The 21,578-nt window shown below is 39.0% G+C and overlaps 1 protein-coding gene across 1 annotated transcript in view; it reads right to left on the bottom strand.

The window, feature by feature from the left end:
• PARD3B (par-3 family cell polarity regulator beta) overlaps positions 1 to 21,578 on the bottom strand; it is a 902,602-nt gene that overhangs the window by 393,185 nt on the left and 487,839 nt on the right. The window lies entirely within an intron of this gene.

Here is a 21,578-nt window from a genome sequence, read left to right as displayed (position 1 = left end):
GTACCAGGAAGCCCTTAGATGTGGTGTGGTTGTAACACCTTCATTTTAAAGACAAAGAGACAGAGCTTAGTGTAGAAACATGCTAAAATTTGAAGAAATATCTGGCTTATATAATTTAAAACATATCATTTACTGTGAAAGCAATGCTACTGATAAAGATTGTCCATAGGATGCAGAGCATTGGGAGAAGAACATGCTATTTTAAAGTTAGAGAGATGTGACTTGTAATGGATATCACTGAATTAAATTTTACTTTGTGAAAACTCAGGCCTTACCCATGCTTCTTTGGGTAGTATACCTGACTGGCAACCCACTTTTGAGCCTAGACAAAAAGTATAATACACAACAAATAATCATGTTCTCTTTGACAAATGAACCCGAGACACAAAAATAGCAGTTCTCAGAAAATGCAGAGGACGGTGGAAAAGGCACACGTAGGGTTCAGGCATCCAGGGAGAAGCCAGTGGTTAATCATATTTGGTCCCCAGTATTTCCAAATATACACTAGAAAGTGCTGCCCACGTGGTAAACCTCGCAGGTGCCCCTCCTACATGTCTCAGGCTTGCAGAAAGACGAAACGCTGCCACAGGGGTTAACATTTGAAAACGAGATGGCACTGGAAACCATCGGCTCCTGAGGTCGGTAGTTCCTTCCTCTCCATAATTATGTCTAGACACTCTCATCTTAAGGTCACTTTGAGGGATTCTTATGTAAAATTACATATTTTGAAAATTACTGTGAAGGTCTAAACGCCACTCACAAAATGACAACTATAAAATCAGAGGTAGCAAAGAACCCATAATTAAACCAGGATTTGGCGGTCGGATCATAGCCAGATCCACCAAAAAAGAGAAAATCCATGTCTAACTTTAAAGAAATAGTTCCTTCATTTAATTTCATTGTAAATGAAATTAGCTGTAAATATTTTGACAATAGGTAGTTTCAAAAAAAAATGAAACTTTATTGCTTAATTTAATAAACCTATTATAGGCTAGCTCTTTTAACTAACTCATTTTATTATTATCTAAGAAAAATTTCATTATTTGATTAAAACTAGTTGTCTTTTTTCCATTGGAATGCCAAAGTTAACTGCAAATTATTAGACTGCATCTTTGTTTTCCAGAATGCCCTATTCAGAATCCATAACATTTCCAAAATCATTTATGTGTCCAGACCTCTCTGGGATTTAGTGAACCTAAGTATAATAAAGTTCTGCTGAATTAAGGTATAAATTAAAGAACAGCTGTTCTTACTAGAAGTTTGTGAGAGAGAAAGACTAGGAAGTTGCTCTGGCTTTTTATCTGCAGAGTCAGAGATACGAAGACCAGTTTTGCTTCCACCACTTTATTCTATAATCAAGTCAGGTTTCTTTTGGCAACTGTTTAACTCTTAGAAAGATTAACAACCACCAGGTGTACTGACACCTTTCGTTTAGTGCATACGTGATAAAAACAAAATATAAATCAGGTGAAGAATGGTTATCTTTTCATTTTTAACTTAAAAGGTATCTTATTTTAAGTCCCTGCTATCAGAGAGCCAGACATAACAACAAAAACAAACTAGGGCTCACAGTGACTGAGTGGTTCTTTCTGAGTGCTTCACACATATCCATGTACGCACTCGTCATACCAAGCCTTCGGGGATTATTCTGATGCCCATTTATGGATGAGGAAACTGAGCTGCATGGCAGTTTGTAAGTACTGTGTGTGCACGTGTGTAAGTGCTGTGTGTGCATGTGCGTTAAGTAAAGCGTACATGTATGTAGTGCCGTGTGCATGCATGTAAGTACATGTGTGCATGCATGTAAGTACCACGCCGATAGTCCGTAAGACTGACAGTGTGGGAGCTTTGTGGACCCCTCAAGGGATGTCTGACTGTCAGTGTGGGAGCTTTGTGGAGCCCACGCAGTGTGGTTCCTGTGTGAGACTCTTCACTGCTGTACCAAGTCTCAGTTTCTCTGAACCACCATGACTTGGCCTCACCACAAGAACTCCCAAGACAGATGCCTACAGGGACCGTAAGACACTATGCAATTTCACATCCTCCACTCAATTACAGTAACGTTTTATATCTTTCTTATATTATACCAGGCTCAGGCCATAATTAGTGGTCTCTAATAATAGCAACATTCCCAATGGTGGAGGAAGCCATTACAGTAGTTAACATAGCCATTTCCTGTTAGAAATAAATGTCCCTTTACCTAATGGACAAAAAAATCAATATGCTGAATGCCTTCCTCCAATAATCTTGGCTCAACTAGTAACTCGGAAAATTAAACTCAAATCTTGCCAGACAGCATTTTGGGGCAGGATGGGGAGAGGTATAAAGTCCTCACAAGGGCCCCAATGCAAGGCCTTAGTTATAGGATGAGCCCAAAGGCAGCGGTACATGGGACCTTCGACTCTCCCCAGTTTCCTTGCTTTCAGACAAGGGCTCTTCCCACACTGTGCCAGGAGTATCCCTTGCTTTCTCCGCCCAAGACATCCAGAGGGAAAACAAAACCAAAGAGGCAAGCCTGGCACAGTCAAGGAAATCTTACAAATTTCATTGATTTTTGTCTTTTCATTACCTCTTATACTTTGCTACTAGAGGCCATGTCTCCAGAGTCAAAGTCCTTGAGGTTCCTAGAGCAGGGCCCAGGATGGATGCTCAGATGCCCAAGCTGCATACATCCAGGTCTAATGTCCTAGCTCCTGCCCTGGGCCAGCCATACAGGATCCTCAACTCAGGCTTTCTCAACCTCAGCACGACTGGTATTTGGAACCTGATAACTCTTTGTAGTAAGGGACTATCCCATGCACGGTAGGATATTTAGCAGAATCCCTGGCTACTACCTCCTAAATGCCGGTAGTAGTTCCTTCCCCAGTTGTGACAACCAAGAAAGCCTTAGGCGTTACTAAATGTCTCCTGGGGTCAAAATCACCTCCAGCTGAGAACCATGGCCCTGAATCAACAATTGCCAGATGTTGTTGAGGTTAAGGCCACCAGGATCCAGAGAGGCACTGGAACTGCAGAACGGCCTGTCCATATGTTCCCAAGTCCCAGAATGGGGTGGCAGTAAAAGCCTCTCAATTGACTAGGTCTCAGTCTCACAGGTTCATGACTGACCACTTACTTGGTGAACTGTTAGGGAATTCTGCACTTAGTTATGTCTGATTTTATAGCAGCTAATTTTCCAAAGGCAGAAATGTGAACATTGTGGCACATACAGAGAATGAAAAGTGATAAGTATTAAATTTATTGGTTGGAACATCTGCAGAATACTACCTTTTACTTACATAAGAACTGAGAAGAAAAAGGCAGCCTAGCAAATGGTGTTTGTCAGGTTAGTATTGCTTGCATGTATGCTATTTCTGTGCTCTTACTTATTAAGAATCGCATAATTATGGAAAATAGTATTGACACGATGACTTTTAATCATGTGAGAATATATGAAATTAAGCACAAAAACTTATGTGTGAAGTGTATTTCAATTATGTAACATATACACTTCATACACATAATCAGATAACTACTCATCTACCTACCTATTACCTATCTGCCCCTCATCCTGCCTCATCTGTTTCTACAGAAAATAACTTGGTTATCTACTGGCACTGGAATATGGACCATTCTTATGTGGAAGTATATGTAAGTAGAATATATGCTATATATGTTCTTTTAAAACTATATATAATACACTAGAGGCCCGGTGCACGAAATTCATGCATGGGGTGTGTGTGTGTGTGTGTGTGTGTGTGTGTGTGTCCCCCTCAGCAGGCCTGCACCCTCTCCAATCTGGGACCCCTCAAGGGATGTCCGACTGCCTGTTTAAGCCCGATTCCGGTGGGATCGGGCCTAAACGAGCAGTCGGACATCCCTCTCACAATCCAGGACTGCTGGTTCCCAACTGCTTGCCTGCCTGCCTGCCTGAGTGCCCCTAACCGCTTCTGCCTGCTAGCCTGATCACCCCCTAACCCCTCCCCTGCCAGCCTGATCGACGCCTAACTGCCCTCCCCTGGCGGCCTGGTCACCCCTAACTGCCCTCCCCTGCAGGCCTGGTCCCCCCCAACTGCCCTCCCTTGCAGGCCTGGTAGCGCACAACTGCCCTCCCCTGCTGGCCTTATCGCCCACAACTGCCCTCCCCTGCCGGCCATCTTGTGTCCAATGGGGGCAGCCATCTTTTGACCACATGGGGGCAGCCATCTTGTGTGTTGGAGTGACGGTCAATTTGCATATTACTCTTTTGTTAGATAGGATAATATGTATACATATTATGTACTTTATACTAGAGGCTCAGTGCACAGATTTGTGCACTGGTGGGGGGTGTGGCCTACGGGGATCGACTGCTGTGGAAGTACCTCTCATCCTGGTCAGTCGAGCGGCTGTGGACCCGCCCTCTGAGTGGCTGCTAAATGAGGAAATTAGTCTGAGCTGATATTTCGGGGTAATGTCTTAGGTAAAGGCATGTTCTGTGTCCTGGAGGAACCTGGTGGGGAGCTTTGCACCCCAAAGCCACTCAGTGAATGTCCTTGATGTGTGATGCCAGGTCGGTGACACCATTGGGGATGTTCAGGGCAGCCATGCTCCAGGATCCTCAGACATCAGAACAGCCTCCCTGGGGGGTCCACAGTCACATCCCCTCTTGCCATCCACCTATGCCAGCTCCCCCTGCTCTTTCTAGAACATACCTTAGAGGGCCTGCATCAGCTGGTGGTGTCAGGCCAGAGTCTTTCCCCTTTCATACCATACTTTTTGCTCCTGGGGGAGATAACACCCTAGTCCAGCTTCAATATCAAATTCTCAATGAAGGCACTGGGATGTGCTGTCGCTACCAATTTGTGATAGACTTTTGATTGTTCATGGTTTTAAATTGCATCATGTAGCTCAAGTCACAAGTGAACACTGCAAAGAGCAACATTCATGGTACATTTCATCAAGTTTGGGAAGCACTGTGATCAATCCCCAAAACTACATTATCTATCTGTTTACCGTTCTGTCTATCCTTTCATGCATACATGCATATGTGTGCACACACAGAGACAAACGTTTTATGAGAAAATACCCAGAGTGCAATGGATTCTAGTATTTTCTAAGCCGTTTTATTTTTTTAAAAGCTTTGGTCACAATCCACTACATTGAAATAATGAATCATAGTTTTCAATTTGGAAAATACTGCTGTGATGAATATATAGACATTATCTTTATTAAATAAAAAAAGAAGTGAAATGCAAAACCAAATGGTAAGCAAAATGTTAACTGCCTTTTAAAAATTTTTTATAAGCCATTTTAATGTTTTATCATATATATCCGCAGCCTTAACCAACCCGTTATTGTGTTCTAGGCAAATGTTCTTCAAGTTTTTACAGCTGTTGTTTGGTTATCACCCTGATTATAAGTATATCCTTCTCCCTTCCATTCAGTTATTTCTTTTCCTATTTCTCCATTTTCTCGTTTTGTTTTCCGTATTACTATTTCTATACCTAAACATGATGAATAACCTGTCATGGTTGGGATTCAGGAATGAGACTGACCCATTCTGGCCCAAGTGACTAGAGTTCATCTTTGGCAACCATAGTCATTCAGCAAATTTTTATCAAGCATCTACTATGCACTAAACCCAAAATATGAAATGGCCTATTTATACAGAAATACTTGACAAATAGTTTATTGAACAACACGGGAGGGCCTTTCCGTTTCAGTCACAGTATTATCTGAGAGGAAAAAACAGACTTCAAGAATAGGAAAGAGGAAACAGAAGAATCTACACAGCCAGAGCTTGCCAGATATTCTAACCATTTTTATCAAACAAATATCAAAAGTAATTACTTGGCGTGAGAGGAGGAAAGAGAGGCAGGAAGATGGATGACTGGGGAGGCATCTATGTTATTAGCTTAAGAGTGTTCCAAATGGGGCCATTTCTGGAATCACAAATGTTCTTGTATTGCAAAGCAGTGCTTCATTCACGCACACAAGTGGTAATAACCCGGCTTTTCAAAGCCCGGGGGAATCCACCAGTCTGCAGGGCCAATGTTCAATTTCCCAGAAGCCCAGGTCAGACCTGAAAGCATCCATGCTGAACCCTTTACGGTCCTCATTTCAATAAATGCTGTGTTCTTGGCTCAGCACGAGTAAGCTCTGGATGTCTTAGCCTTGCCTCCCAAATGTGTAATTAGTCTGTGTTGTGAGCAGCTTACTTTATGCAAGACTTATGCTTCACATGCAATCATTTTGTCAATTACCAAAACTCAAACAAAAGGGCTTTAAGGAAAAAAAAAAAGAGTGCTTTTCTAAAAATATATAAAGCAAAAGCCATACCTGGCAATTCTTCCAGGATATTTTATAATAGGCTTAACCACTGTTAACTTTTGTTAACTAAGTAAATTCTAAGGAATTTAGGGTGATGAGACTTTTGTTATAGCTAAATAAATTTTCACAACAATGAAAGGATAAGACACCTGCAAGGCACTTAATTTCTGAAATTTTTTAATCTTCTAGAAAAGCATGAGTAGCTATTATAAACATGAAAGCTTTTTGGCCAATTGGATTACATAAAATTCAACATGTGGCTATTACCCGAGAGAGGGGATCAGAGGCTCGTTCCAACAGCTGGGAGGCATTTTATTTCAAAAAGATTATATTTCTCAGAGAGGAAAGAAAAGAAGACAATGAGAGAGGAGTGGGCACATGCAAATGTAAATGGTAATCTGAGGATGATCACTGTAATAAATGGTAAAAGACTTTCCCACCACTGCTGCTGATATAGACATGAAATCTGCAGAACTCACGGGTGATTTACAAGTGGATAGATTATCTTTTAAAGTCTTTTGTCTTCTGGACAATATAGACAAATTACCAAAAAGAAACACAGATCACAGTGAAGATAAATTTTTACAAATCTACTGAATTATACTATAGGTTGTTGAGAACCAACCCACAGTTCAATATTACACATCAATCATATGGAAAAGAAAAATGTAAGTTAGTGTTGCAATAAGTAGCAGAAAAGTTTCAGAGCTATGTGTGAGCAACACTGGTATTTACTTTTAATGGATAGAAATAGTCCATGTAGATTTCTCATAGTTATCTCAATAATCAATATTTTATATATATGTCCTTATGTGCACATTTATTCATTTTAAAATAGTTTGTAACCAAAGATCTGAATGAAGGAAATTCTATAAAGTATTTGCAATTGAGATACTTAGTGTTTTTTTTTTTTTCCTCCATGTTTTTTGAAAGGGGCAGAAGGAGGCAACTACTGAAAGCAAGAGCTGATCTCTGGCTGAATTTATCAAAAAACAGTTTACTTTAAGTAATGGATTAACCTAATAGTAGGAAACAAATGTTTAAAAAAAATGGCCATTCTTTCTTGCCTGTTCAATCTAAAAGTACCTTAATTTAATACTAAAAGCCAGAGATTGAAACTAACAAAAGTAAAGTCAGACTTAAGATTCTCATAGCAACCTTTTTCCTCTTCTACTTAGGGTACTTACACATGAAATATCAGCAAATTCCACAGTTTCTTGACACTGACAAGTTTTTTCCTTTGCCAATAGAGATTAAGAAAACGAATATAATATTTTGTCATTAAAAGTAATGTAAGTGATATTTTATATTCAGATGGCATGAAGCTTTATAAAACTAGAACCTGCTTTGTTAATATCAAGAAATAGCAGGTCTTTTTGTTCTGTGTTTTCAAAAATGGACTACAGAAACATGATTACAGATGTCTTAAATATGCTACAGGCAATTAATTAGTGGTTAAAATATAAGAAGACATGCTTTTATATGAATATAAGATGCAAGAACAAACCATTTGATTGTAATAATTTGCTGATCTGAAAAGGAGGCACGGTGGGCCTGGCTCTGAGAGGATTAGACGCCTATGTGAGAAGCTGGGTTTGTGATCACAAATACTTTGTATGCCAGGCTCCCTGCACATAACACCTTGAAAAGACAATGCAACTATCAAGGACAGAAGCTGAACATAAATAAAAATGTAAGGGCACACACATCATGGTGTCTGCTCCACTCACAGCCCAGCCCTCTGCTCAGGAAGGGGTGCCACTGAGGAAATTGGAGGTGCCCTCTGACCCCACCACAGCCAGTGCAAGGGCTGCTAGTGCTTCCTGAGGAAGTCTGGCCCGAAGCTGTGCCCAATTAGAACAGGCTTCAGAAACCCAGGAAGCCAACCAGATGGGTTCCCCATAACACATGGATCCATCTAAGGTCTAATGCACAGGCTCACAGCATTGCAGTAAGGGGGGAAATGAGGGTTTCTATGATGAAAAAGTCTAGGGAAAGGGTTTGTTTATTTTGGGACTTCTCAGTGCTTTTAAAATAATACTGGACTATGGAACACATGTTTGCATAAAGCATATTATAGAGACAGTGTTCCTTAGCATACAAGTAATGCAGTGCTTCACTAGGAAACATAGGGAAGGAAGGTGAGGCTAAAAAGAAATGGGGCAGAGGAGAGAGGTTTGAGAGAGGAATCTTGTAGATCATGAACATAGTCCTAAAGATACTGCACAACTTCCTGGTTAAACCTTCCAGTTCCATTTTTATTTTCCGCATCACACCGTTTTTTTGTGTGTGTGTGTGTTTTTTTGAAATATAGTGTGTATATATATACATATATATACATATATATACACATATATATATGTCTATATATGTATATATGTATATGTGTGTGTGTGTGTATATATATATATATATATATATATATATATATATATATATATATTTTAAATATATTTTGTTTATTTTTTACAGAGAGGAAGGGAGAGGGAGAGAGAGTCAGAAACATCGATGAGAGAGAAACATCAATCAGCCGCCTCCTGCACACCCCCTACTGGGGATGTGCCCGCAACCAAGGTACATGCCCTTGACTGGAATCGAAGCTGGGACCCTTGAGTCCATAGGCCGACACTCTATCCACTGAGCCAAACCGGTTAGGGCTAAACTATATATATATTTTTATTGATTTCAGAGAGGAAGGGTTGAGGGAGAGAGAGGAAGAAACATCAATGATGAGAGAGAATCATTGGTTGGCTGCCTCCTGCATGCCCCCCACTGGGGATTGAGCCTACAACCCAGGCATGTGCCCTGACTGGGAATTGAACCGTGACCTCCTGGTTCATAGGTCAACGCTCAACCACTGAGCCCCCCGTGGCCGGGCTGCATCACACTCTTGTCTACATTCCCTATGTCACTTTCAGCATCAGCAACAACAAAAGGTCATAGGGGTCACGCCAGGCCTCAGCCGTGCCAGACAGCCAGCGCATTCTGAAGCTTTTAGAATGAGGGACTCCTTATTAAAGGGGCCTAAATGTTTGGTTTCCTTATGAGAAGTTTAAAAATATATTATTATTTTTTAGTTTTGGATTGGGAGACTTCTGTAGATCATTTAAAGACAATGCACTCACTACAGGTTGTTTTCACTGGGATTTTAGGAAGTACAGTCAAAGAATAAACTCTTCAACCATTACAGTGAAAGTATAAGAATGTTCTACATAACACCCTCCATTCTTAGTACATGTGTCATTATTTAGGGTACAACCTATGTCTTTTAGTAAAGAAATACAGGTTTCTTCCCAACTTAAGAATTCTAAAGGCAGGGATTCCATCTCAGTTACCTACATTTTCCCTAGAGGACCCTGTCAATGTTCTTTCCTTTCAGGTGCAGACAGTCACATTTATTTAATCACATTACCATGGAAAACAGTACAACCACTGCCTCAAGAAAGTGATATTTGATTAAAGGCAGGGGGAGGGGAAGTTTGTATTTGTTGATTTCGGCTATAAGAAAATCAAGTGACTAAAACATAGCCATTTTAACCCTACCCGTTTTTTCTGATGTCTGAGTTTCATCTTAGGAGATTCCAAGGGGAAACCAATCCCCTTTAGTACACTATTAATGATAAATAATCCCAATGTTCTTAATATACATATATATGTGTGTGTATTTATAATTACCATATAGACAGGGTGTCCCAAAAATGTATACACACTTTGAGATTATAAAATCAGTATTTATTAACATACAGTTCATTTTCAAAATTTAAAAGAATCTATAGAAATGAGTATATTATATATTTTTGGAAACCCTGTATATATATAAAACATCATTTGCAGATAGACATATAATTTGGCTTTTAATAATTAAATCAATCTGTTAAAATTAATTTTCAGATAAAATTGACTATAAACTAAGAAGTCATTTAAGTTCTATAGAGTATGAAAACCCATAACATTACACTGTGATATATCTTCCTATCCTTACTACAACAAACAATTTTAACCCTTTTAGTGCCAGCCTCTTAGGCCTGGTATACGTGAAAAATACCACGGCTTTTTTGACGAATTTACATGTTTGTACTAAGAAATTTATATTAAGCTTAATACTTATTTGTTGAAGCTAGTTTTTTTTTTTACATACACTCTTAATACTTTCAGGTATGATAAAAAAAAGTTCATTTATGTTGTTTTCTCTTCTATAAATTTATGAAAAAAAGTAAATTTAAAAATTTATTATTAAAAAATTTAAACTTTTACATTCAGATTAGAAAATTTGTTCTTTAATATTTTTTGACAGTATTAATTTTGTTAGCATTAGTTTCTACTACTATTTATTAGCTCACCAACAAATTTTTATGCTTTTGCCATTATTTTTTAAATAGTAACACTGAATTTACTAAAATGTCCCCCACACAATTTAACACGCGCACTTATGTCCAGGACAGCAGGCACCAGGAAGACCTTGTTCACATTCACCACACACTGTACGGCGGCTTCTTCGCTGCCCTCTCCCTGTTTCACACCTTTCGCTGCACACACAACAGTCCTCCTTTTCTCCAGGTAATGTTTTTAACGGCTTCTTGTCTTGTCTCACGTGTTCTTCCGATTTCCCACATTTGTTATTTTTCTCTAGGAGCCATTCATTCCCAAGATCTTCAACAATACCGATAGTAAAATCCAAACGAGACATAGGGCTTTTCTCAGAGGGGAGGTTTTCTTTGTAAATTATGTAACTGTTGAGGATCATTCGCGAACATATGTTGAAACACATTTTTTCCCAGTATTTCACAGTCCGTCTCTCATCAAGATACGTGTACAACATCATATTTGATGTGTCTATTCCACCCATGTAATCATTATACGATTGTATAATTGATGGTTTCACTACCTCTTTATTCTGACCTCTACGTTTTCTTAGGTGTTTACTGTTTTCTGCCTTTGATTTGGTGGATAATAATATTACTGGAAAACGTTGTGACTTCTTCTCCCGCACGGCAGTAGCGAGAATAGGGTCTTGGCGGAAATACCTCTTCACTCCTACAGCAAATTTTTGTGTCAGTTGTTCGGGTAAATATTTCCTACTTCTACGATGGTACCAGTAACATAACAACCTAGCTCATATAAGTCCTTTGCCAGTGGAACAGACATAAAAAAATTATCCATGAAAATATGATAACCTTTTCTTAGGTAATTCCCCATTTTCAATAATCTAATCACTATACTATATCCTAGGCCGTTCTTTTGGATTTCAGTTTTATCTACATCACATTTTGCTCCTCTGTATACAAAAAATGCCAAACAATAGTTAACGACAGAGTCGCACAACATCCAAAATTTTATACCCCACCGATGGTGCCGCTTATTTGGTAGATACTGCAAGAGTTGTGTATGGTTCTTTGTTCCAACCAAGTTCTCATCAACACTCCACTGCATGCGTGGAGTATAATGGTGTCTGAACAAGATATTGGCATGATCTATGAGAGGTTGGATTTTGGCACATGGGTCATATCCAGGTTCACCGGGTCGAGCAAGATTTGTAGTATCGGCTAGGTGGAAAAATTCCGCTACGCAGAAAATACCTTATGTTCTTCTAGCCAAAAAAAGAACATATATTTAATTTTCACAATGAAAATTAGTCAATAATGATTAGGAAGCATGACAGGTACTAAAAATATGTCTACAAAACCTATGCGACGCACAGAAAAGAAAAGGCGTGAGCGTAAAAACACCCGGCCGATAGATCGGCCCCGTGGCATTCTACGCACATACCCCATGGGCCGATAGATCAGCCCGCTGGCACTAAAAGGGTTAAAGGAGAGGGGAAATCTACCCAGAGATAATTGGGGGAAAGTGAGTGAATGTACTAGTTGTCTGTTGCCATAAAAATATTGCATAATAAACCACCAAAAATTGTGACATGAAAAATAAGGCATCTATTTCTGGCTCACATATCTACAGGTCGATGGGGGTTTGGCTGATCTAGGCTGGGCTCAGGTAGGCCTGCCTCCACGCTGTGGCTTTCTCATCTTCCTTAGACCACTGGTTATATGAAGTATGTTTCCCTCATGATTAAAAACAGGAATGTATATTTTTTTTAAATTTCTTTATTGATTAAGTTATTACATATGTGTCCCTGGTGTCTGTGTCCATTGGTTATGTTTATATGCATGCATACAAGTCCTTTGGTTGATCTCTCCCCCTTACTCCCACCCTCCCTTGCCTTCCCTCTGTGGTTTGATGGTCTGATCAATGCTTAAAAACAAAAGTAATTTTAAAACCTTTGCTCCCAAAACATTCATTAACGTTTCATTGGCCAAATGAATTCATGGGGCCAAGTCCACAGGCTATGGTTGGAAAAATACTCTTCACACACCATGAGACCATGACAAGAGTATGGATATATGATGCTCTGATTGGAAGTGAAGAATTTAGACCAATAATTGCATTCACCAACTGGGCGATTTCTTTCTTTTCTTTTTTTTTTTTTTGACACATGGGAGATACCAAGGGTTAACGATGTATCATAGGGCTTATATTTCTCTTAATCATGTCTCTCCTTTTGATGTCAGGTTTTCTATTTGACACATATATCCATCTGCCATCAGCTGAATATTTGCATCACCTCCAAATTCATATATTGAAGTCCTAATCCCCAAGGTGATGATATCAGGAGGTGGGGATTTGGGAGGCGATCGTGAATGGGATTAGCACCCTCATAAAAGAGAACCCACAGAGCTCCCTGGTCTTTTCTACATAGGGGGATACAATGAGGAGTCTACGACCCAAAGAGGGCTCTCATCCAACCATGATGGCATCTGACCTTGGACTTCCAGACTCCAGACTATGAGAACTAAGTTTCTGTTATTTATAAGCCACTCAGTTACAGCAGTGCGAACAGACTAACACAGCATCTCAGAGTCTGAAGTTCACAGTGGCTTCTGGAGCTGTAATATTTTCCCAAGGTACAGGAGGTAGGCAACCCAATTCTGGGAAGATCCCTCCTCCCACATCTCTTCACTGTTCCTGCCAAGTTCTTGAGAGAGGTTGTTCGGGAGGCCCCCGAGTGCTAAATAACTGTTGAGCTATTAACTGCTGTCTTTCACTTTACATTCTTCTTCAGCATTCACCATCTGAATCCTCCCCTGCCTTGCCGTTATATATAGTATAGGAAAGCAGGACAAGGGGAAAGGAGCAATTTCTATGGCCTTAATTCCTGTAAAATCAGTGTGTAATTACAAGAAGTTTAAAAGTTCAGCACACTTCCAATCAATATTTCCCTAGCTATAGGTTGTGCAGGACTCCTTTCTCCCCTGAACTAATGGGTCTTAATTTTCAAACAAAGTCAAGTACATGTCAAAGACTAAACAAGGACTACACCAGTTCAGTTCCTACCTAAGAAATTAAATTCTTTATAAATTTAATCCAGCACAGCTCCAGTTTCACCTGCTGAAAGTCTCATCTAAGCACAATGAGCAAATGATCTTTCTGGTTAAGCATTTTCCTGGTGGTACGGACCTACAATTTTCGTGACACTTCATGAAATCACACATAAGGAAAAATCTACTTCCCATGTATCTGTGTATATATTAAGTATAGACATTACTTCCCCCTCACAGGTTTAATGGAATAAAAGGCTATTTACTTAGCATTTCCAAACGCCCTGACTTCGTGCTCAGCACACAAGACACCCCTTCCTTCCCAAAGGACTTGTATGCATGCATATAAACAGTGGGAAAACAACTTGCTTTCCTCTGAGCTCCTATTTCAGTTTCTTTTCCCCAGTCTTATGATTCTCATCACTTTCTATTTTTACAGTCATTTGCTGGCCTGTCTGTCTCAACTCCACTGTACCATTGTGATCCCATCAAAGGCAGGAATTATGTTTAATTCAACTTTGAATCCAGTTCAGCTTCCAGTAGGATGCATATGTGTAATAAATATTTGTGCTAGGGTGACTTCATAAATTATTTTGTTGACATTTCTCTGCCACAGTGCCCTTTTTGAAATAATAGCATTAAAAGACCAAAAAGAAAAAAAACACAACAATTGTATATCTTACATCTTATCTACAAAATCACAATTTTAACTTTTCTACCATATATGCTCTAGCTTGTTAGATGGAAATAAAATTAGTTAAATGTCACAAAGAACATCTCTTATTTTTTTAGATGGGATTCTCTCTACCTAAAACTCATTCTCTCCCCTCCTCCCACTTTGACACCCATTGGAAAACTCTTACTTAGCCATCAAAGCCCAACTTAATTGTCACCTACTCTCTGTGGCTGGGCCCTCATCTGGGTCCCCTTCGCACTCTATACATAATTAAATTATAGCACTGATCACAATTTATTATGGCTATTTGTTATTACATAAATCTTTAAGAACTGCAAGGCAACAATGACCATTCTACCTATATTTATGCCACTAGTGCCTATTCTAATGCATGCCTAAGAATGAGTGGATGCTACCTATTTTTAAAGGGGCCTTGCTGACAAGCACTACATCAGTTAGTTCTTCCTTTGTAGGTCAATGTGGGCCATGTTATTATTAACATTAAAAATAGTTTAAAAACAGATAATTAAATTGCAATACTTCTTAATAGAGATCAACATTACCATCATCAAATGGAAGTTTGGAATAACTTGCAGTCCTCTGAGATGTGGATTTGGGGTGTCCACAGCAACTAGGTGGTTTCCTTTCTCATTTTTGTAACAGTGTTAAGTTTAATCACGACCTGTGTGCTCTCAGATGCCTATGAAGGGCTGAGCTATGCAAGAAAATCGCTTGCAAATGTTTCTACGAACTTAGATTTATTTTGGCTCATCTGATCACCATATCCGCTCTTGAGTTTTGATATGGGGTGGAGTGAATCTGTCATTCACTTCTGCTTTATTATGACAGCTGGTACTATTTGGCAGGTACCCTGTTCACATTAACCCTAAAAAAACATTTTTTTTTTTTTTTACATTTAAAACGAAGACTGTGTCTATATCAACTCCTGAACAATTGGTTGAGTAGTTTAAAATCACTTACTGAGACAATTCATTTATTCTGAATAAAACCGAAAAGCAAGTAAATTAAAAATGGCTTTGGCAGTTATTTTCTAAAAACTACACTGGGCACTATTTGGTCACAGATTCCAATTAAAACACTCCTAGTGTATTTGGTATCTCCCCATCTTTGTCTTTTCAAAATTACTGCATATTAGGTTCAAATAATCCAGAATTCTTTTTCTCTTGAGAACATATTTTATTTATCATTTATTTATTTTTTATTTTTTTATTGTCTAAATTTTTACATATGTCTCCTTTTTCACCAATTGACCCCCCCCCCCGCAGTCATTCCCACCCCGAGCAAGCCCCCACCGCCCCAGTGTCTGTGTCCATTGGTTATGCTAATATGCATGCATAAAAGTTCTTTGGTTGCTCTCTAAAGCTGTTGCCCCCCCGCCCCCCCCCCGTCCCTTACCATTTGTCTCTAGATGGATCTATTCCTGTTCATCAAATTATGTTGATCATTATATCCCACATATGAGTGAGATCATGTGATATTTATCTTTCTCCGACTGGCTTATTTCACTTAGCATCATGTTCTCCAATTCCACCCATGTTGTTGCAAATGGTAAAAATTACTTCTTTTTTACCACAGTGTAGTATTCCATTGTGTAGATGTACCACAGTTTTTTAATCCACTCATCTGCTGATGGGCACTTAGGCTGTTTCTAAATCTTAGCTATTGTAAATTGTGCTGCTATGAACATAGGGGTGCATATATCCTTTCTGATTGGTGTTTCTGGTTTCTTGAGATATAGTCCTAGGAGTAGGATTACTGGGTCAAATGGGAGTTCCATTTTTAACTTTTTGAGGAAGATAAACGATCCAATCAAAAAATGGTCAAAGGATGTAAATAGACACTTTCAGAAAGAGGACATACAGAAGGCCGAGAGACATATGAAAACATGCTCAAAGTCACTAATCATCCGAGAGATGCAAATCAAAAGAACAATGAGATACCATCTCACACCTGTCAGAATGGTTATCATCAACAAATCAACAAACGACAAGTGCTGGCCAGGATGTGGAGAAAAAGGAACCCTCCTGTACTGCTGCTGGGAATGCAGACTGGTGCAGCCACTGTGGAAGACAGTATGGAGTTTCCTCAAAAAGTTAAAAATGGAACTCCCATTTGACCCAGAATATTTTATATACTGTTTTTATCACTAAAGAAGAATCAAAGTCATAATTCAAATCTGTTAATGACTGGTAGAGAGACACCTGCCCAATTATGTTCTTGTAAAGACAGTCCTTAACCCCAACCTTTGTCTCTGTGGCTAGAGAGTTCATCCCATTATTTTAGCCACATCAAAAGTAGGGCATGGGCTAAACAAATATGTGTGATTTACAAAGGCAGCCATATTTCAGTGATACAAAGCAAGCTGCCTAGTACTTAATGGGGACCGTATGTTTAGTTTTATTTTTTATTTTTTGTAACACTGAATAAAAATCCAATGTACTTAAGAGAACAAGCTGAGAGATATAATCAAAGAGTCAAAAAAATTCTAGAATTGTAAGTGCAAATCATTTTCTGATATGTTATAACACAATAGGTATGTATCAATTTTAACCATTATTCAGCATGTCAGTACAATCTGTACTCTGTCCAGATCTTTAACTTCTAATGATCTGTACCAGTAGAAAAATTCAGCTGCAACTTCCTAGGAAATATTAATAGTGTTCTAACAACATTGTGTGTGATCAAAATCCCAATTTCCTCCCTAGTATCCTATTAGGATAATCTCCCACATTCTTTTAAAGAAAAACGGAATTGTGGGGGGCGGGGTGGGGGAAGAATGGTCTTCCTTTAGCTTTCCTCACTCTCTGGTCTGTGGTCATTAATGTCTACTCAATACCACCCTCAGTCATCTGTCTCTCCTGGGACAGTACTTTCAATTAAACCTTTTATTTCACCCAAGAATGCCTGTTCTGATTGACCACTGCACTTTTTATCTGTGGATTTATGATAATCTAATGCACATTTCCTCACAGGCAGAATGGCCTCATGAATCCTTATTGTTCTGATACCAGAAGAGAAGTGAAAAACAAAATTAGCTCCTGCGGAAGACAGGAAGGAAGCAGCATTTGTTTAACACTGCAAGAGGCCTTTCACTACCTGCCCAATGGCCTTGACCCTGGCCCCAATGTGCTGGCTGCCCTCGCCTGGCTGCTCTCCTCTGATAAGACTTGCCAATTCCCTCGAGAGTCATTGAGAGCCCTGGGTGAGAGGCAAAGTGATCTTTGGGTTACATTTTCAAAGGTTTGCGAAGGAAGTAAGACATTTACAGGCTATCGCTATTCTCTTCTGCACAAAATCCTACAGGTTAAAGAAGAACCTCTGAACTGTTATCCAGCAGCAAAGGCTGAGCTTTTAAAAAAGCAAGCGCCTTATGACCCAGTGATTCCATTTCCAGAAATATATCTGAAGAAACCTGAAACACCAATTCAAAAGAATATATGCACCCCTATGTTCATTGCAGCGCTACTTATAATAGCCAAGATTTGGAAGCAGCCCAAATGCCCATCAGTGGATGAGTGGATAAAAAAGCTGTGGTACATTTACACCATGAAATACTACTTAGCCATAAAAAAGAAGGAAATCTAACCATTTGTGACAGCATGGATGGACCTATATTATGCTAAGTGAAATAAGCCAGTCAGAGAAAGACAAGTACCATATGATTTCACTTACATGTGTAATCTAATGAACAAAAGAAACTAATAAACATTATAGAAACAGACTCAAAGATACAGAGAACAGACTGATGGTTGTCAGAGGGGACGAGGGTTAGGGGGCTAGGTAAAAAAGGTGACTGGATTAAGCAAAAAAGAAAAGAAAAGAAAAAATAACTCTCATAGACAGACAACATAGTGCCAGAGAGAAAGGGGGTGGGGGAGGTAGAGAAGAGGGTAAAGTGGGGATAAATGGTGATGGAAGGAGACTTGACTTTGGGTGGTGAACACAAAATACAATATCTAGATGATGTATTATAGGATTGTACACCTGAGACCTGTATAATTTTATTAACTAATGTCACCTCGATAAATTCAATAAAAATCCATATACTTTAAAAACAAATAAATAAAATAAAAAAAGTAAGCAACTAGCTTGTTTGTATCTATTTTGTCTTCACTTTCTTTCCAAATAGGATGCACATGATTTGGTTTCTATTTCAGAAGCACACAAATTATAGTGACATGTTATTAACTTAACCACCATGAAAAATTATATATATATATATATATATATATATATATATATATATATATATATATATTTTACAATCATATTCAGTTAGGCAGCTGAAAATGAGTGTATTTCTATCTTTTTATGATACAGGGAATAAGTCACTCTTATGTATATCGTCAAACATGAACAAGTTCAGCAGCCTTCGTCTTTGTTTAATTTCCTTGAATGCCTACATAGCATATAAAATTACCAAGTTAATAACTGCATTAATATTTATTTATATAATTTATTTACAACCTGTATAGTATCAAAGAGGGATTGAAGTGGCTTTCATTAATAATTACATTGAAAATATCTGCCAAGTTTTCAACAAGTTGCTAATGTTGACACACTCATATTTTTCCAATAAAAGAATCCAGAGTTCAGAGATTTCTTTTTTTTTGCATAAAGGATAGCCCAAACCTTAATGAATAGTGTTTGTATTTATTCACATTTCTTTGTGTGTAATGCAAATTAGCTTTAAGTAAATTGACTGTGGAGAAAGACAATTTCTAGTTAGAAAACAAGGTTATCTTATATAATAAAAGGCTAATATGCAAATTGACCAAACTGTAGAACAACTGGTTGCTATGATGCACACTGACCACTAGGGGACAGATGCTCAATGCAGGAGCTACCCCCTGGTGGTCAATGTGCTCCCACAGGGGGAGCGCCACTCAGTCAGAAGCCGGGCTCAAGGTTGGCGAGTGCAGTGGTTGTGGTGGGAGCCTCTCCCGCCTCTATAGCAGCACTAAGGATGTCTGACTGCCAGCTTAGGCCCGCTCCACAGGCCTAAGCCATCAGTCAGACATCCCCCGAGGGCTCCCAAACTGCGAGAGGGCGCAGGCTTGGCTGGGCTGAGGGACCACCCTCCCCCGCCCCCCCACCACCGCCCAGTGCACGGATTTTGGTTCTTGCAACTTGAACTTTTTTTTCTCTCAAAAAAAAAATGATGTGGTACAATTACACAATGGACTACTATGGAGGCAGTAAAAATGAAGGATCTCTTACCCTTTGAGAAAGCCCATGGAGGGACCTGGAGAGTATTATGCTAAGTGAAATAAGCCAGTCAGAGAAAGACAAATACCACATAATCTCACTTGTATGTGAAATCTAATGAACTACATAAACGGATGAACAAAATATATCCAGAGACATAGAAGCATGGAACAGACTGACAGATCTCAGAGGGAAGGGGGAAGGAAGGGCAGGAAGAGATTAACCAAAGAACTTATATGCATATATGCATAACCCGTGGACACAGACAATAGTGTGTTGAAGGCCTGGGGAGGTGGGTACAGAGTGGAAGGGATCAATGGGGAAGAAGGGAATATCTGTAATACTTTCAACAATAAAGATAAATTTAAAAAAAAGAAAAGAAACTGGTAAACTGAGCCTAGGTTTCAGTTAGATAACAGATTTGTTTCCTTTAGAGTATTTCTAAAATATAATAGTAGGTAATAATTTACATTCTACTGGATGGGCTATATATAAGAATGTTCTATGGGAAAATACACCCAACCTTCCAATTTAGGAGAGGACGAACCCATTCCCTTTTTAGCTGGCTATGGAAGTAAAGTCTCTTATGGTACCCACAGCCCTGATGGTGTCAGGAGTGCCTTAGAGGAAGGGGTCCAAATGTGCCTATTTACTACTCTGGCAACAAACACCACAACAGCTGGAGGAAAAAAAAAAAGTGGGCAGGAGAAAGATATCTGTTGGCAACTGGCTAGCTCTACATTTACTTAGGAGAAGGCACTCTACCTCAAATGCTCCCAAGGCATTCTGAAATGTGAAACAGACACTCAGAGGCAGACTCCTACTGCCCATTCATAGAGTACACAGATCAATCATAATTCAGGCACTGTCTGTATTGAGTGTCCTGCCAAGATTTGATGCACAGAAATTCAGAAAAGAGTATTTTGCATTAGGAAAAGATCTAATAGAGCATTTAATTCAATCCCCTCATTTTATAGACAAGGAGACTCCTCTCCTTACTTACTGTCAAATTACCTTTTTTTTTGGATAATTTAACTTTAGTGTTTATTAGTTTATTACTAACTACTAACTACACAATCCAACTTCTACTCCTAGTCTCCAATCCAGATTTTGGGTGTTGTCGACATAAGAAACTTCACATAGAGAATCGTTAGGAGTTTATTTGAGTCATGGCCAGTCCTCACAACAATCAGCCTGAGGGCCAATCCCTCCCATTGATGTACCAACACAAGATATTCAAAGTGATGAAAAATGAATAAGAAAACAAGACTTGATTATATGCCGAATCTAAAGAGCAAAATAAACAAAACAAAAACAAACTCATAGATAAAGAGAACGTTTTAATGGCTGCCACATGGAAGAGGGTGAGGAGAGAGGTGAAAAATGGGAAGGGAGTATGATGTACAAATTGCCAGTTATAGGAACAGTCACCATGAAGGCATAAGGAATATAAAGTACAGCATAAGGAATATGGTCACTAGGACTGTTAATAACTATGTATGGTGTCAGATGGATATTAGTGTTATCAGGGTGATTACTTTGAAAGTTATATAAATTTCTAATCACTATATGTTGTACGCCCGAAAGTAATATAATATTGTATGTCAACTGTAATAAAAAATATTAAAAAAAGAGAATGAGGCAGAAGTGACATTGTGCAACTTGCCCTTGAGAGCCCTTGCGTCTCATGCTTTTGCTGTCTTGAGAACGTCAGGTAACGAAGCCAGACCAGCCTTTTGGAGGATAAGTAATCACATGAAGGAGAACCAATGTGCCCCACCCAAGAGTTAGTGACAACCGACAGCCACGTCAGGGAGGTAAGCTACATGAATAAGCCCAAACACTGAACTTGTAAACAGGTAACTTAAGAACACAGGGCATCAAATGGATCTTAAATTTACACTTAATGGCATTTCTATATTAGCCATAGACATGGTCCTGTTATGGACTTGTAAATTTTGCCCAGGTGATGGTGTAAGTTGCCAACAATATCAGTACTTTAACTAAAATGT

Source organism: Cnephaeus nilssonii (assembly GCF_951640355.1).
Source record: "Cnephaeus nilssonii genome assembly, chromosome: 10".
Classification (NCBI taxonomy): domain Eukaryota; kingdom Metazoa; phylum Chordata; class Mammalia; order Chiroptera; family Vespertilionidae; genus Cnephaeus; species Cnephaeus nilssonii.
This window is presented reverse-complemented; position numbering and strand designations above follow the sequence as displayed.